We start from the raw sequence: 16,291 nt of genomic DNA on the forward strand, positions 1-16,291 counted from the left end.
TTTAATTGTTTATTTTGTTCTACAAAATACGAGTTCTTTAAACAATAAAGCTAACAAGTATTTGGAAAAAGATATAATATTATTCATTCATAATAGTGTGTGCGTATCACTGATTCACTTGCAAGTCTAACACAAGCAATCTAAATATAAAAATATCTCATGAGATCATAAAATTATTTTGAATTAAATCTCATGTTTTTTACTTGGGATGTTAATATGGTTTTTTTTATCAAAATTTTCAATTATAGTTAGATAGTCTTAATAGAATTTTCAGTTGATAATTATGCAATATTAATTAACAATTATCTAACAGTAATTGACAATTTCAATAAATCATAAATGACGTGATTTCAAAGTAAGTTTGTAATTTCATGAGACTTTTGTATTTTGATTATTTGTGTGGAAATGATAGTGAATCTTCAATTAAAATCAGTAAAAGATAATTAAATTTCATCAATGCTTGGATGTTAATAAACTAATGTAGAGACAAAATACTAGCAAAAGAAACCAATTTCAGTGAAAATTAAGAAGATTTGAAATCTTCAAGCAAATTATCCCAACGCAACATATATCGCACCAAGAGAACGTCTCTTCCATGTCAAAGTCCCATTTTATTGAATATTATTATATCATTCTCACATAAACTTAGCTTACACTCAATAACTGTATGAAATAGATAACTCCAGATATCATGGCGACAAAGCATCATCTTTCACCATCATCATGCTGAAACTTCAAACTAACTTCCCTGTGACTTCACATCATGATCACGACCATTTGCACCATCATCATGGTCATCGAGAACCTTCAAGCTTTCTTGTAATCATACGTACGAGCAACCCAGATAAACAAGACCAGATTCAAAACCTGCAATCACAGCGATGAGGTAGTAAAAGTAATCCAACCTCGCAACATTCAAATCATCTGCCAACCAATTCCTATGACGTCGAGTTCCATAATGAACTATGGTCACCAGCAAATTGCTCAAATAATTTACAATCTCAAAAGAACAAAACACCAGAGAATTCGCAATGCTCTTCATGTGTCTTGGAAACTGCTTATTGAAAAACTCAATCTGTCCGATATTATTCATCGCCTCAGATAACCCATCAGAACCAACTGTGGGACCAGCCAGAAAACTGACACGATGAACCCGGTTGAGTTAGCCCAGTCCCTTCTAGCAGTTTCCGCCAACCCACGGCGACCATGGCCAGTGCTGAGAGCACCATGCCGATTCCGATTCTCCGCAGCAAGGTGATGCCACCTTCGAGGTGTGTCATTTTCTGAGAGCTGGTACGAGGAATCGGTCGTAGAGAGGGACAAAGAAGCATATGGCGGCGTATGACATTACTATGATTGAACCTGCGGGGATTTGAACCTGGTATAAAGAGTTTATCACGGCATGGTGAGCCATTCGACAGGGAACAAAAAAAAAAAAACCAAAAAAACTGAGACAGAAGAAAAGAATAAAAAAAAATGAAAGATGGAAAAAAGCAAGAGATTAAGAAAGAAAAGAAAAGAAGAAGAAATTGAATAAATTTGAAACATCTGAAACACAAAAGTACAAGCCCAGGAAGAAGGAGAAGAAAATAAAAAAAAAAACTGAGGAAAAAAAAGTAGTAAAGAGAATATTAGAAATAAAGAAACCAAAGTACCACATCTACAAAATAGACATAGATTAAAAATATATGAAACTTAGGGTGTGTCTAACCAAGTGACTTAAATGATTTGGTAAAATAGACTGCCCTCAAAGTATATGCTTAATATAAAAAATTTAACACCTGGGTCCTAAGTGTCTGTCCATTCTTAAAGCCTGTGAGACTGTGAATGTTGTTTGCTGAGCATTAGGGATGAAGCTGAGGATTACAGTTACCCAGATTGGGAAGGTTCTTGCAAGGCTTTTCACTTCTTATACTTGCTTAATACTAGCAAGTCTCCACTTGTTTTTCCTGCTTCCGTCTGTGTTTAACTCGTCTTATTAGAGCAGCTTTGTTTAACATCCTAGAATAAGAAGAAAATCAAGCCATATGATGAATATATATAAAAATTCAGTAACATCGAAAAACTTAACTCTATCGCGTTGATGCTGAATGTTAGGCAACTTTTAGAAGTATTTTGCAGTCTAAAAAAAATTATACCCGGTCCAAAACATAAACACAATTTAACAACAATCCGCATACTAATGAATCATTATTCCCATGCAAACATATATTATTTTCTCTTTCTTTTTCTCTGAGTTAGAATTTATGATGAATGAGAAGAATGTCATAAATTTATAGACACAAAACTCTAGGTTACTAAATATAAGGGATAAAATGGGATTTTTTCTTTTACAAATACTAATTAAAATGGTATAATTGGGAGAAAATGCTTATATTTTAGACCGGAGGGAGTATGAAAATATGTAGTACAGTATTGCAAATTTTCTTCCCATTTTGACCTTTTATAATTTTTATAAGGATGTATTAGTGCTCAACGTGTGTTTGGTCAATTTTCAAGATGACACTACTGATCTCTTGATACTGAATGAAATCTAGAGTTTAATAAATGAGAGAGGTGTTTAAGATAAATTATAAATAAGGGCATGATTGGAAACAGTTGCCATTTTTTTTTTTTGAAAAACATAAGGATAAAACCAACTATCTAATATGTTATGTGTGATTTAGTTACAATTGTCTTACTCTCTCTATTTAATAAGATATTTTTAATTGAATTATACTTTTCAATAATTGGTTAATTGTTTGTAAAGTTACATATCATTTCCACCTTTACCCCTATTTAATAATATCTCAACTAGAAACTTTATTAATTAAACGCTATAATTAAGGTATTTTTTTAAAAAACAACATTAATTAATCACATCTACCTTGAAAGACCCAAAATATCTTATACCTTAGGGAAAAAAATGTCTTACACTTAGAATGGGTGATGTAAGAAACAAGAGTTTGTTATGTGACCTGTATTGGTTTGTCAAAGAAAGCTTGAAGAAAGACTATTGTGCTTCAAAGGAGGATCATAAAAAGCCTCATCCACATTCTCTTTCTCAGAATCATCTGTAGGAAGCTCAAGCTTTCTCTTTCTATAAGCAACAACAAGAACTTGAGCAACACCAGAAAATATGCTCCCTTTTGGCTTCACATAACATAAACCCTAGTCCCTGCGAAGAACATGATGATGGAGAAGAATATACACAAAGTGGGAATCTCAAAACCAATCTTCTAACAGATAGAGTCCTGTAGTAAACCACAAGAGTCTGATTGATCAAAAACACGATGGAGAATGAAGTGTAGTACCCATTAAAGAAGCTATTGATTCCTTTTCTTCCTTCTTCTGTGTCAGCATCAAATTAGTCGATCTCGAAGGGAATGCTGCAAGGTCTCACACCAGAAGAGCCAATGGCTAGTAAGAGAAGTCCTATTGTCAGAACACCAATATGGGTTTCGGTGGGTTTTACACATTGGTTCAGTTCTTGTTCTTGAGACCTGCATGGTGGAGGGTATAATTCCAGTAACCACGTCGTTAGAGTCATCACGATCATTCCCTGTTGCTATTCATCAATAGAAAGACAAGGTGATTTAGGGTTATAATAAGGAACATTCATCATTATCAATACGTAAAATTAAAATTTATAATAAATTATACTCCCATCCACCGGTACCTATTATATGAAGCGGCTTCTAAAATATTCTTTGTTGTCCCTAACATAAGACAATTGATAAGGTATTAATTATATTTTTTTAAGAGTTAAGGGTTATTTTTGCTCCTCAACTCTACCCAAAGGATGACCCTAAACTTGACTATGGGCCAATTGTAACATCTTGAATTTTTAATCCAAAACTAATTGCTAATTAAGGGTAAATTAGTAAATTAATGAGTTAATTGAATAATTACAATTTTAAATGGTAGAAAGATGTTTTGACTTGTAAAGTTGTCTATGAATAGGATTGGGCAAAAGAACGATAGTTCGGAGAAGCGTGTGAGCAACAGTGAGATTTTCTTCGCTGTACCACACTCTGCAACATAAACTATATGAGCCACATAATAAATTGATGTGGGTTAGATCATGCAATTAGAAGGAAATGGGGAGGAGAACATGAGAGAGAGAGAGAATGAAGAGACTTGTCGGTTAAGTTTCGTACCACCCTAAGCTCCTATTCTACCTTAATTTCTTTTAGTTTGAGATATAGAGAAATTGAATTAGAGAGTTTTAGGGGGTTGTTTTCGTACCCTTAAGTCATAAAGAGATCCTTGGAAGCTAAACTAAGATATTGTAACTATTTTGGTAGCTGATGATCCATCTTTAAGGTTTTAGGCTCAATTTAACCTAAAATTGTAAAGCTAAGGAGGTGAAACTGTTAGTGTGAAATGTGTTAGAGCTAATGGAAATGTTAGAAGGCTTAAAGAAAATGGTTAAGATCTAAGAAGGTTAAGTAAAAAGGATTTAGTAATTAAGTGAGGTAATTAGTGCTTTTGGTCAATTTGATAATTGACTTATAGTATTGATTTGTGTAAATTGATGAGTTTAAGTATATGATTCAAGTTAGAGGAAGCTGATAGCTTAACAAGTATCAGAGGCAACCTTGTTAAAAATAGAAGAGTTGAGGTTATCAAATAATTCATTTTGTTTGTTGGCTAGCTTAATTATTTATGAGTAATTTTTTATGTGATTTGATTTATTTATATGTTTTGGGAAACTACATGATTTTGTATTAAAAGTGAGATTTTAATGTTATTTGAGAAAGTGATTTCCAATGAAATGATTATTATATCATTATGTGTATGTGTATAATTGAGAAATGTGAATATATGTGTGTGAGAATGCATGATCATGAGAGGATGGGAGTTCACTCGAATTAGTGGAGTGTGAAAATCTATGTGATCGACTGACACTATGAGATCTAGTATAGCATAGATGTAATAGACTGTTACCACAAGACATTCGAGCAATCATTACATAATTTTAGCTTCTTAATACACCAAAGTGTGCAGAGTTGGAATTTATGACACCCTGATTGCATGTGTGATAGAGGGAATTGTAATCTAAAAGTAGGACAGAATACCTTTGGCTAAGTGGTTCTACCATAGAAGGTAAGATGGATCTATCTATATAAATATGATCCGGTAGGTAGTATATGGTTCATTCGGAGGTAGATGCAAGGGTTTGGATAGATTAGAGATCATGGAGAGTGTGAAAATGGGTTCATGGAAATGAATAAGTGTATGTATATATATTATGCAATACAAATGATAATGAAAAGTGATGTTTTGTTTACTTGTTTATAATTATTTTTGTTAATGGATAGGTGTGAATTATTCTGGTTAGTGAGATGTTTATCGCATCTTGTGGTTACAATTTTACAGGTGCTATTGTTGCAAGCAGTGGAAGGAAAGAGCTGGGCCATGAGTAATGAGACTACTACTCCCTTTTGAGATTGTATAATGAAATTGTATAGTTATAAATATTAATATATTTGTAAGCTGTTATAGGAATACATACATGTGAATCTGATTGCACTTTTAAAAGTGTGTGAGTATTTTAGCCTTAAGGTTAAAGAACATGCGTGACATGTATGTGAGAGGGCTAAGATATTGATATAAGTGCCAAGTTGTGTTTAAAATTTAGAAATATGTTATTTATGGCCAAATGTGTTTGAATATGCATAACTTAACCTTGGGGCATGTAATTGTGTTATTTGTGATGAATTTTGTTTGTAGGGCTAAGATACTATCCCAAGTGCATGTTTGTGTGTTTGAAGTGATAAGAGCATGTAATTTGGCCAAGAATGTGTATATATGTGTGTGTAAATGTGGAAATAGCCTTGGTATGTGTGATAAGGGCAATTTAATGGCCAACATTGAATGTGCTTGTATATTTGATGATATGATTATTCAATCAGGTGTTAAATGTCCCATTAGAAGTGGTTAAGCCCTTAAAATTGACTAATGACATGTGGTTTGATTTTGGGACGCTTGTGTGAATGAAAATGACATAAAATGATCATGTTGTATCTGAGTGTTCAACTTTTAAATGGAATATCATATTGGAATGGAACCTATGTTTTAGTTAGATTTTGAAATAAGCTTTGTGTGAGTACTTGAATTATTCCAATCAGATATCGTATGTGAAAATGGCGCACACTAGAAATTCATTTGAACTGTGCTATTATGACAATAGAGTTTGATACATGTGTCACGGTGCATAGCACAAAACGTTGGCCTATGGCTATATACCACATGCCATGGTGTATGAGTCACATGTTGCAACATATGGCTCAAAATGGCAAAAATTACTGTTTTGGCCCTGTTTTCAAGTATATGGTATTTATGCATTCTTAAATGCTTTCGCTGTATATAAATACATATTTTAGAATGGTTTGACTAACTTTTCAAAGGATTTTTGGGATCTCAGTTTTCAAAAATGAAATTTTATACTTTTTATAATTGTGATTAATTGGTAGTTCAAAGGTTTAAGGACTACTAACTACCATAGTTCATTTAAGTGTGTAATATTAGTAATGTCAGGTAGTGGACATTACACCAATTCTGTTCCTCAATATTAAAGATTCCCTCCTTTACTATTTTGACGTTAAAAACATTTAATTTCAGTTAGTTATTAGTGGATCCCATTATTTTATTAAATATTTTTATTAGATTAAGGGTTACTTTTGCCTTCCTCTTTTATTCGAAGAGTCAATGGGTACCATAGCAACTCCAATATTTTATAATAAAAAATATTAAAAAATGTAATATTAATAGTGAGAAAATGGCTGGGTGATAAGGTAGGAAATGTTTAAAATTAAAAGATAGAATTGATCTATAGTTGAGTTTAGGATCACGAATGACTTTTTGAGTAAAGTTGAGGAGTACAAATAACCCTGAACTCTTTTATAAATATTATGTTTATTTAAATTAATTAATTATAAGAGAGAATGTGATGTAAATTTGAAAAATTTTAATTTAAATAAAAGTAAAATTAAAATTTATGACAAAATTAATAACTTAATCATCTGTTGTTAATTCTAATAAGGTAATTAGATGTACGCCTTATTAGTAGGGATCGAGGGGAGTGAGAAGTACCATTGATAAGTCATTATTCTTGAACCTGCAGGCATCTCGTTTTTATATGATTTCCTGCCGTGAAAAATTTCCCTATTGGTTAATTATGTAAACTTCATTCATTAATTAACTCAAAATTAGCATATATAATATTCATTTTACCATATGTTTGCAGTTCTAAATAAGTCTATCAATTTCAGTTCTTTTTCCCCCTTTTATTCTCCCTTTTAGGTATTGTTTGGTTGGAGGGGAGGGGAGGGAAAATTTTAAAGTTGAGTTTGACTTTTAATACTCCATCCTATTGTTTTTATAAAGCACATACTAGATGGAACATTTGTTTATTTAAAAAAGTCACATTATAGAGAGTTTATTATTATTTTTTCAATGTCACCCTTATTAAAAAAATTTAGAGAATGGGAGAATGTAATAATTTTCAATGAATATATATATATATATAAATAGAAGTAAAATTATAAATTATATTTTGTTTTAAATAAAATTAATATGGTTAAAGTTAAATCATGTTTCATTGGTTTCCATGAGGCGCTTTGGAGTACAAGGACCGTAGAAAGTGCTTCCTCTAGTCAAATTAAGATATGCACTCGGTGTGGTATCTATCATACGCTACCGTCTAAAAGAATTTTTGATCCTATTAATGTAAGATATTTCTTCCATCTCAAATTATAAGATATTTTTGAAGAAATTTTTTTATCCTAAAATGTAAATGTAAAATACTTTGGGTATATTAAAGTTTTATTAAGTGCACTAATTTCAAATTTGCCCTTTCTTTTCTCTATAATTAATTTCCCTCCATTCTCTTTTTAATATATTAAATGATTAGCATTTTTTAAAATTTGTATTTTTATTTTAAAAAGATAAAGTTGTTAAGTGTATTTAAGGAAGTTTATTAGTATGTGAGATTTTGTTTAAAAGTGTTTTATAATTTGGGATGGGGGGAGTATTTGATAAGGACAATAATTTTTTTTCAATATTACCTTATTTAAACTCATTAATTATTAAAAAGAATGTAATGCAAATGTGAAAATTCTTCATTTAATAAATAGGGATAAAATTGAAACTATATTATATTTTCAAAAAATTTAATAACTTAGCTAACTCTCATTGGTTACTTGAGGTAGTTAAAAATGACACTAGTATAAAAATTAAGATATATATAACAATATTTATTCAACGGTTATAACTAAACATGTTATATATTGGGAGGCGGGAAAGAGAAAATTACATATTAAACTGTTATTTGTGATAATATTCAATGGTTTATTAATATAATTGTTGAGTATATAAGCAAATTACACTCAACCTCTTACTCAATAGTTAAAATTTAAAAATTATTGAGTATTGATTTAAATACTAAACAAATGTTAAAATTAAACCGTTGAATATATATATGACTTGAGTCAATTAATTTTTATTTTTTTAATATCTTAATACTCAACATTTATTTGGATTTAAACATTGAATATATATATATATATATGTGTGTGTATATAGAAAAATAATATATATATATATATATATATTATATAATATTAGAATATATTTTTAGCAAAATAATATACATATTATTCGAATATATATATTTGAGAAATTATTTTTTCATTAATTTTCTTTTAAATTACCTTACGATTATATGAAATAACCATTGAGTATTTGATATTAATACTCAACGGTTGTTTCACTTTAACTGTTGGGTATAATATATTCAATAAGTAAATTTTTTAACTGTTGAATATATTCATTTCTTTTGCTTCTTCTCCATTAGCAAGATTAAATGCATAGCTAGTACAGGGACGCGCGTGAGAGTGAGATGAGAGTAGAGCAAACCCATTTCTTCCGAGGCCTATATCTTGTCAACACTTATTTCCTCTTAGCATCAGCACAGTTGCAAGCAAAGAGAGTTATAGTCATTTTTGGTCATTTTCTCTAAGTATCAGTCATAACTGCCACCTATTTCCTCCTCCATTTTCCTCTTCTTCTGAGACTCATTTTTGGCCAAACTCTCTTCATCTTCCTCTTCCTTTTCCTCAAAAGCTCCTCTTCATTTTTCTCTTCCTCTTCCTCTTCCTATTTCTCTTCTTGAGAGCAGGTTAGATACATTTATTCTCGCTGTCAATATTGACTAGCCCTCAATCCTTTAGGTTCACCATCTGCCCCTGAAGTTGTCACTATCTCATCCTCTCTTCTATCAAGAGCAGCCTCACACTATTGCTTTGTGATTTTTATGGTAGTTCTCTATCTCATTTTCTATCTCATTATGTAGATGAAGTTGCTGAGGTTGATAACGTTGATTTTGAACTTAGAATTTAGATTAGCTGACTGGATTGGTTTGAGTTTGTGACAATTTGTTGGGTTGTATTGAGATTTAATTGTGATATTTTGTTGATTGATTTTATTATTTCATGCCCCTAGTAGTTTGTTTCTACAAAAGACAAGAGAGAAGATCAGAGTGTTTGGTTAGCCTTTAATTATTTAAATTCATTCAATATGTGGTGGGACAACCTTGAATAAAATTTAGTAAACATGTTTTTCATTAAGATAAACTAATTTTTTAAGATATTTAGTTTTGCACAAAATTTAGTAAATATGTTTTTAAGATAAAATAATTTTTTCCATTATGTGGTTGTCTTGTGATTATTAAATGTTCAGTTTAATATGCGCTAGGTTTTGATTATTTAGTTTATTAAGATAAATTAATTTTTTATTAACAATAAGATATATGTCTTGACTTAGTAGACATGTTCCTTGTCACTTTTACGCAATGCTTTTCAATTTTTTTTAAATATTGTATTTGTCTAGTTATTTGATTCCTTTTTCTGCCTATTGAGCTTGGAAATTGGACTTGTATCTTTATATATTATAGTTATTATGTTACATGGTTGCTTAACCTTTTAGTTGTTATAGTATTTTGTTCTAAAATTGACCTAAGATTGATCTATTTATATGTTGATTTGAATTTTTTGTTATTTTAATATTGGATTTGTGAAAAGAGGGCATTAAGACTGGGAAGTGCTCAATTTCATGTCGTTATGCTGCTGAAATTTTTTTAAATTTTTATTTTGTGATTATTTAGAACAAGTGTGAGCTTTCTTTGAAGTAGTTTAATAATTAGTTTGATTAAATTAGTATAAATAGAGAATAAGGCTCAAGGAATATTGAATTTAAGTCGTTATGATACTAAAGTTTTTTAAATTTTTAAAATAATCAACTTGTACTCACTGAACGCTTTTCTATCTTTATTATCTTACTTGAATGAGGGCATTAATTATGGATAAGGAGTGGATGTCTACTAACTGTCTATCCAAAGAATATTGGGATAGGGTGACAGACTTTATTAAGTTTGCAGTGAATAATACAGAAAACACGAGCAAATTGTTTGCCCTTGTTTAAGCTGTGGTAATGTGAAGTCCGTTTCTCTTGAAATATGTGAACTTCACTTGTTTAATGTATGGAATTGATCAAAGTTATAAATGTTGGGTGAAGCATAGAGAGATACCTAAAGATGTGAATAATAGTAGCTAGGCATATATAGAAACTTGTTCATCATCACCGGATTCTGACACAAGTGCATATGAGGCTGATTGATGTTTTGAAGAATTAGCCAATGAGATGGAAGGGGAACTCAAAAATTTTCCAAAGAAATTGAAGAAGTTGAAAATTGATGCAAAGACACCTTTGTATGAGGGTTGTACTGAGTTCACTTTATCGTCCACTGTGTTAAAATTATACAACTTGAAAGCTACAAGTGGGTAGAGTGATACTAGCGAGAAGCTTGCTCTCTCTAATCAGATTAATGCTACCAAAGAATAACAAGCTTCAAAGTCGGCTATATGATGTAAAGAAGGTGTTACACACAGTTGGCCTAAGTTATAAGAAGATACATGCTTGCCCTAATGATTGCATCTTGTTTAGGAATGAAGATGAAGAGCTAACCCATTTTCCTAAGTGTGAGGCATCATGTTATATAAAGAATGGGAAGAGTCCAAAGAAGGTGATGTGGTATTTTCTATTATCTCAAGATTCAGGCGCTTGTATAGCATACGTCAAGAGGCAAAGAATCTAACTTAGCATGCATATGGGAGAATTAAAGATGACAAGATTTAGCATCCAGTTGATTCTCCTAAATGGACAAGGTTTGACCAGAAGTACCCTGAGTTCAGAAAAAAAGATAGGAATTTACATCTCACATTATCTACCAATGGGATGAACCCGCATGGAATGTAGAATAGTACCTATAGTATATGGCCTGTGATGATGGTCATTTATAACTTGTTGATAGGAAATTAGTCGCTTATCCTCAAAATTACACTAAAACTAACCCTAATGCAATATAAGGCCAACCCTAGGTCATCTCCAAGGAATGGTTTTAAGTCTAATTGAAAGTTATCTAGTGAAATAAATCAACCAAAGTTTGTAGGAATTTAGTTACCTAGCTAATTATCTAAACTAATTACCTAATATGCAAGTAATTAAAATACTAGTGAAAGTGAGTGAAATGAACTTCCCTTTTCACAATAATGGAACCCTAGAGATTAGTTGAATTTGAATTCATTATCTTCTCATGATTAGGCTAAGTTTAGCTTCCCTTTCCTCTTGACTAAAGCTGTCATGACTTAAGAAAATTATCCAAAGCCAATTAACCTAATTAGCTAACCTCCCTAGTCTTAGATTAAAATCCCTAGTTCAATTAACTAATTGGTGAAGACATTAGCCAAGTGATTCACTCAAAATCCTCTCTCAACAGCCATGGTCAAACATATAAATTGAGCAACCACAAGATTATGTCAAGCTACTCAACAACACAAGCATTAACACCATAAGATTATGCAATATTAACACAAGAAATTCACTAATTAAAAAACACAAGATTATGTGCCAAACAAAGAGTGGCAAAATTCAGTCATGGTTGTCCAAAGAAGAAATTGAATGAAACAATCCTCTCTCTTTACATCAACATCAAATTCAAATTAGAATTTATAAGCTAAGATGATTAAACCCTAGATTAAGGAATTAACCATCTAGTAAAAAGAGAAGAGGATAGGAAACAAAAGAACTTAGCCAATTTGAAGCTCAAGACTCATCCTCCATCTTTATCTCTCTAGGATTTCACAAAGAAACTTAGCCAATCTTCATCTTCAAGAACCTTAGTGATTGCTTGTGAAGGCCAAACTCCATAGCTCTTGAATGATGGAAATGAGCTTCAATCTTTGTGAAAATGGAAGGGATGGAATGAAAATAAAGAGAGGAGAAGAATGGTATGAGTTTTGTGGAGGTTTGGTGACTGAAAATAGAGGTTAGGGTGCTGAAAAATGAAGAACAAAAGAGAGAAAATGAAGAACACTATGAACAAGAGAGAGAGAATGTAGAAGATGAATGGGATCAGTGTTGGATCTCATTTAGGGCTTAAAATGGCATGCTCCTTGGTGTTTCCCATCAGCTGAAGCTTAATTAAAAAAAAGAAAAAAGAAATTAAAATGTAAATGGGAGCCTTGTCACACTTGCAAGGTAGTAACTTCCTATTGGTTTGTAGATGATTCCAATGTGTGCCTAACTTCTCATGTGTCATCCACATCATTTAGGCTGATTTAATCCCTCAAAATAATCATAATTCACGTACAAACCATCAGCCATTGATTTCAAGGAGTGTTGACCTCAATTGCCCAATTGATGCACAAGTCACATGCCACCTATGTCACATAAATTACATTTTCAATTAAAGAGCATATGATATAATAAAATCTAATTCATGTCCAAAATTAAATTCATAATTAGAAGGGAGAATTTATTAAATTAACCAAGTTTTAGGCTGCACAAAATTATAAAAAATTTTCACATAAAGCTAAACCAAAAACTAGGACAAACTAAGACACTTAAGAAAGTGTTGACTTTTTTATTTAATTACTCTCAAACTAAAATGAATTTTAAAAATATAATCTCACCACTCATCAAATGGACATAAAATGCACTTTTTCAATTTTTCTTGTACATTTTCTCAAAATTTTATTTTTTTGGACCAAAATACCCCTAGTGCACTGAACCTAGAAACTTAAGCAAAATTCCAAATCTAATGCAATGTGTGCACTTGAAGGTGATAAATCATTAATAAAAAGATCCTAATTGACAATAAAAGTGGGTAACAAATGTGTTTTATCACTTGCCTCCTTAGCTTTGCATGAAGCGAAAGTATATTATGTTGTCCTTGCTAATCTTGGGGCCAAAGCAGCCTGAAAATGACATAGATGTTTATTTGGAATCACTTATTGAAGACTAAAGCTAATATAGGGGACAGATGTGTAGGTATATGATGCCTACAGAGAAGAGATATTAAATTTGAGAGCCATGCTTTTTGGTACATCAATGACTTTCTAGAGTATGGTAATTTGTCAGGATAGCATTAAAGGACAACTTGAATGCCCTATTTATGAAGAAGGCACACATTCAGTAAGGTTGCAACATGGTATGAAGAACGTGTACCTTGGGTATCACGAATGGTCAGGTAACAAACATCGATATCGTCGTTAGAAAAAATCATTTGATAGGAAATCAGAAGAAAGAAGGGCACTAAAGTAGTTGATTGGTGAGGAATTGTTTGAAAGGTAAAAGATGTTGATATTGAATTTGGTAAACCATTTGCGAAGCATGTTGGAACAAATGGGTGGAAGAAAATGTCTGTATTCCTTGAGTTGCTATATAGGAAACCTTAAATGTTAGACATTTCCTTGATTTAGTACATATAGAGAAAATGTTTGTGATAATCTTATTGGAACATTGCTTAATATTCTAAGAAAGATCAAGGATGGCATTAATGCAAGGTTAAACATGATTGCAATAGGGATGATAGAAAAATTAACACCACAAGAGAAAGGAACTTGTACATTTCTTCATACTACGACTGATACATTATCTAGAAAAGAAAAGAAAAGTTTCTGTGAGTTTCTTGCTACAGTCAAGATTCCATATGGATACTCTTCAAATGTTAGGATTCTTGTTTCAATGAAGATCTAAAGCTAAAGGGTTAAAGACTCATGATTTGATGGAGAATTTTATTCTAGTGGCCATACATGGTATTTTACCTGATAATGTGGGAGTTATAATTGCAAAGTTATGCTACTTCAAGTGTCTTTATAGTAAAGTAATTAACACCAACAAGTTGCCAAGGTTGCAAAGTTGAATTGTGCAAACATTATGCCAGATGGAGATGTTTTCCCTCCTGCATTCTAATAGTACATTTAGTTAGAGAGGTATAATTATGTGGTCCTGCTTATTTGAGATGGATGTACCCATTTGAGTGTCACATGAAAGTATTGAAAGGTTATATTAAAAGTCAAAGTCGACTAAAAGATTACATTATTGAACAATATATTAATGAAAAGGCTGTTTACTTTTGCAGTCAATACTTAAAGAATTCAAGGGTGTTGGTAAGAATGTATAGAAAGGACAACAAGAAGAAAAGTTGTCACTATCTCAAGTGACTAGTGAGAAAAAGTACACCTTTTTGTGCTATACAACTCTCCAGAGGTTGATGAGTATGCTAAGATTCACCAGGCAAAGCTAGAGAGGTAGAATCCTTATTGATTAGATGGTTGGATCATCAAACTACACGATCAACAATTTATACGCTAGTTGAAAGAGCATACAGAAGGGAAGTATAATGCCGATCCTAATTTAGTTCCTGATAGATTGAGATGATTATCACTAGGGCCGAACAAGCATGTCCTTTCTTACATGAGCTATATTATCAATGGGTATAAGTTTTACATGAAAGAACCGATGATTAGAGCATGATGCAAAATAGTGGTGTATCTGCCATAGCTGATGGCATGTACATTTCCAATGCAAAGATAAAAAAACCCACCTATGCTAGAATGCATTACTTTAAGGTAATTGAGCATATTGAGAGTTGGATTATATGTCCTTTCAAATTTCGATCTTTGATTGCAAGTAGGTTGAAAATAATAATGGGTTAGATGTCAATGACTTTATGTTGATTAGGGTGAATCTAAAGAAGGAAGGGTATAAAGAAGATCATTTCATTTATCTATCTCAAGCCAAACAAGTTTTTTATGTCAATGATCTTGTCAATGATCTTGTTGATAAGGAATGGTCTATTGTTTTGTGGAGTCACATGGAAGTTGAAGAAATGAAAGTTGTAAAAAGTGATGAAAATGAGTAAACAAAAAAAATGATGAAGTTGATGTTGATCCGTTTCATGGGACATCATTTGAAAATAATAATGGCTTAGACAATATTAAAGATAGTGCTTTTTACGTAAGACATGATCACAATGAGGGCGTTTAGATTTTTAAGAAGGGGAAATCAATTCAATTAAAGAAGAAAGCTGTTAAAGTTAAGAAAGAATTAGTTAAAAAAGTAGTTAGGACAAGAAAAAGGAAAAGAACGAAATAAATAGGTAAATGACTATTTTTGACTTACTATTTTTTTCATTTTGATATTTTTGATTTAATCTTATTAAGATGTTTGCTCTTGTTTGAATTATTATTGTTTTATTTAATCTTGATTATTGATGTTTCATAGGTAAATGACTACTGAGGGCGATCATCTAGATACTAGATCTAAATCTAGTACTCCTAGCAAGTAAATGATGATAGCAAGTAAAATGTGACTAATAAGGAGGAAAAGCAACTAAAGAAGGGGTTGGTTGTGATGGAGCAGGTGACAAAAGCAAGAAATGAAGGCAAGAAGTTTACTATCAAGTGGAATAATAAAAATCAAGTATTGATAGTAATAATTTCATCAGTTTATATTAGGGTGGTAGCGAAGTCTTTTGTGCCTATTAATTTAAAGTAATAGAGGAATGCAACTCCCGCAATGAGGGATGTGGTATGGAATACTATAACGGTAAGATATTATCACTTTGATTATTATTTTAAACTTGTTTATGATATATGTTCTTCTCACAAGTTGACTTGTTTATTTTGCAATTGGGATTTGAGATTGAGGAAAGGAGCAAGAAGTATGTCCTATAAAAGATCAAGGTAGCCCTTCAAGCTTTTAGAAGTTTATCTCTCGTAAATTCTTGCAAAACCCCAATGTGGAGGGCATTGAATCACAGTTCCTCCCCTTATTAGGCTGATTGTAAATTTGAATGAATGGAAAATATTTTGTTAACTCATGCCGTAGTCCAGAGTTTAAGGTATTATTTTTATTATTCTATCAAAATATTGTTGCTTTTGTTGGCATTTATTTCAACTTATTT

The 16,291-nt window shown here is 31.5% G+C and overlaps 1 pseudogene; it reads right to left on the reverse strand.

Annotated features, from left to right (window-relative positions):
- Window positions 1-807: 807 nt before the first annotated feature.
- On the reverse strand, window positions 808-3,529 carry LOC129301502 (protein NRT1/ PTR FAMILY 2.13-like; annotated as a pseudogene).
- Between the last annotated feature and the right edge of the window lie 12,762 nt (window positions 3,530-16,291).

The sequence above is a fragment of the Prosopis cineraria genome, unplaced genomic scaffold, assembly GCF_029017545.1.
Source record: "Prosopis cineraria cultivar Desert tree isolate PC_DT_omini unplaced genomic scaffold, ASM2901754v1 PC2162, whole genome shotgun sequence".
Classification (NCBI taxonomy): domain Eukaryota; kingdom Viridiplantae; phylum Streptophyta; class Magnoliopsida; order Fabales; family Fabaceae; genus Prosopis; species Prosopis cineraria.